The following is a 2789-nucleotide window of genomic DNA, read 5'->3' as shown; positions in this document are numbered from 1 at the left end:
GGTCCTCGTGGAGGCCACCAGGATTACGGTCGATCGAACGATCGATGCTTCAGCCCAGCAACGCCTCGTTTCTCATCGTCAATCTTCTCGTCCTCATCCTACTTCCTGTTCGCGATTGGATCACCTATCGAGTCTCCTCTTGCTCGTTAAACAAATTTCGTCCTGTGTTCCCTGTGTCGTACGATGAAACGTGTTCCAAGTGGACTTACACGAGCGTCTCGAGAGGAACTAGTCAAGCTCCAAGTAATTGCAGCATCGATATTCGATTCGCAGAGTTGATAAAAACGGGACACTTCCTTGTGGCGGGCTCGTTTCTACCGGAAATGTCGATTCCGATCGCCGTTTGGGGGCGGTATTTTAATTCTAGATGTCGTTGCACGATTTCAAACGGAGCTACGTGTGTATTTCACGTAAATATATATACACACGTGTCTGTGTGTATAAATATACTTGTATATTTGTGTATTTATATAGTGTGTGTATATATACACATATATAGATACGTGTATAGATTTATATTAAAATATCTTTTCGGCGAAGCGAGTCAGTCCAACTCGAGATTTCAGATACACCCGGAAGTTGGGATTATCCGGAAGTGTTTCCTCACTGGAAACTTCCTTTTTAATAACACTTGGTTTGTGCGTGTTAACGTACGTGGTTCCAGATGAGATTCCTCGGTGTAACTCGAGTTTATAAGAGAGAAAGAAAAATGTAGCTTGCCTTGCTTTATTTCTTCTTAGTTTGCTTCTTTTGTTTCTTTTCTTAGATTCTCTTTGTTGCTTTACCTTGTTTGTAATATTGCTTTCGTTGTATTCACGGGTGGAAGATTACGTGGTTCTTACGGTATTCCTCGGTCTTCGTCTACTTTTGCCCTGTCTTCCGCTTACTGTCGCCTCCGGTGCTTACGTTCTTCCTCTGGAGAAATCTTTCATCTATACGCTTCATCGTAGTTTAATAAAATCCAAACAATCCGTATCAACTATTTTTATTACGCTATTCTCTTCAGTAATTTTCTTTCGTACGCCGCTTGAAAAACTCTCTTCGATTAAAATTTGTTTCAGTGTTCACGGTTATTAAAAATGTACATATACTTCGTGATTATTTACGAATATCCATATTGTATTTAATTATTCGTGTTTTATATCTCGGTTCGTCCTGATACCGCATCGAGTCTCTCTCAGAGGTCAGTTCTCGCCACTCGGACTACTTTTCACCGTCTACTCGCCCTCCTGATCCGAGCATCGTTCCATTCTGCCGGCAACACTCTCGTGCAGCATCGGGCGTGTCCATTCTCGCGACGATACCCTCATCTCGGCGATTTCGAGTGCGGTGAATCCGACAAATAATGGTCGCGACGCCGCGTGCTTCCTCTTACTCTTCTTTAAAACCGTCCCAGTAAATTTCAAAAAAATCTTTCCCAATATATTCCTTCTTCTCGATACAAATCACCAATGTTCCCGATGAAAACAGTCTCTCGTAGAACCTTCAATCTTCCACCATTAAACAGATTTTCTAATAAGAAGGTACAATTCCAGTAGCGTAGAGGAGCAAATCGAATCACCAGTTTCTTATCTCTGGAGCGAGCGGATTTATAAAATACGCTCGATTAATCGCGATTCTCTCGGTAGGCTGAATAACAGACCGAGCCAGCCAGGCTGTGGTTCTTCCAGCTGAAAATTCAAGCTGCTATCTTCGAGTTAACGAATTGTAAATAACCGAAGGTCCTTTTTCGGAAAGCAAACGTGTGCGTCGTGGAGGCAGGCGAGGTGTGCCTTTTGCAGGGACGAGCAACAAGTTGGACAACAGGTCCGCGATGTTTGTGTATCCGTACGTGTGCGCTGTCGCCTTACGTGTGTAGTCGATAACTCCCTCTGGTAAGTGGTCCCCTCTCCCTTTCTCTCTTTCACCCTGTCTCAGTGTCTACCGGTAGCCTGGTGTCTTGCTTGCCAGTCAGAAAGCAGGAACAAACCCGTAGGAGGACTTTGCGCGACTTCTTCGCCCTTCCTTAGCCTCCTCGCACTGGTGATGGCTGGTTTTGTACGGCGGGGAAGCACCGCGAAAGGAGGAACCCGCGTGAAGCTACAACTCTGCCCTCGTGCGGCTGTTCGCGGGCCTCGTCGCAGCCTTGGATCGCCGGTGGCTCACGGCGACGAACCACGTATGCGTTCCTAGTCCCTCCTCGTACTCTTTCTTCGTCCCACCTTTCTCTTTCTTCTATTCCTCTTCCTCCCTAACACCTTCGATTAACGCAGAAATAATTCAGGCTCCACTTTACCTGTCTACTCGGTTCGATACGACTCGATCGTTTGCCGTAGAGGGGTTGCTTCGAGTAACGCACACGGAAAACCCAAGCTCACAATACACATAGACGCGAGTATCGTGAAAGCAGCACCACGGAAGTATACGTAAAAGTAATCACGACGACGAAACAAATGACGGGCGAACGTTGAAAACGACGTTGAACGAGGAAACGAAATAGGTTTTTGCAAGCGGTGGCACGTAAGTAACACTGGGGTCTCTAGACACGTAGAGAGAGGCACGACATGGACGAGCAGAGCGCGGTTACGAGCAGCACGACGCGCGCTTGGTCGACCGGTCAACGATAGATCGAGGCTCGTCCATGGGCCCCGGTCGCGTTCGACGACGTGGCACACCGGACGCGAACGTCTACGGGCACGAAGATCGAAGATGAAGATGTACCACCTGTGGGCGCAGAAGCAACAATTGTCCGCCGTGTATCGCGGTGGAGGGTAGCCCGACTACATGGCTCGTACCGGGTGTGGCTGGGG

General features: G+C 47.4%; 1 protein-coding gene across 1 annotated transcript in view; it reads right to left on the bottom strand.

Moving 5' to 3' along the window:
• The window catches only part of LOC100740042 (zinc finger protein with KRAB and SCAN domains 3-like), a 13280-nt gene extending 10497 nt beyond the window's left edge, over nt 1-2783 (bottom strand). Inside the window, exon 1 of the mRNA XM_024365507.2 lies at nt 210-2783. The gene's annotated coding sequence lies outside the window, so the exon portion shown is untranslated. The remainder of the gene's footprint in view (nt 1-209) is intronic.
• Nucleotides 2784-2789: the final 6 nt, after the last annotated feature.

Source organism: Bombus impatiens, unplaced genomic scaffold (genome assembly GCF_000188095.3).
Source record: "Bombus impatiens unplaced genomic scaffold, BIMP_2.2 scf_0136, whole genome shotgun sequence".
NCBI lineage: Eukaryota > Metazoa > Arthropoda > Insecta > Hymenoptera > Apidae > Bombus > Bombus impatiens.
The sequence above is the reverse complement of the archived record's forward strand: the minus strand, read 5'-3'. Positions and strand labels throughout refer to the sequence as shown.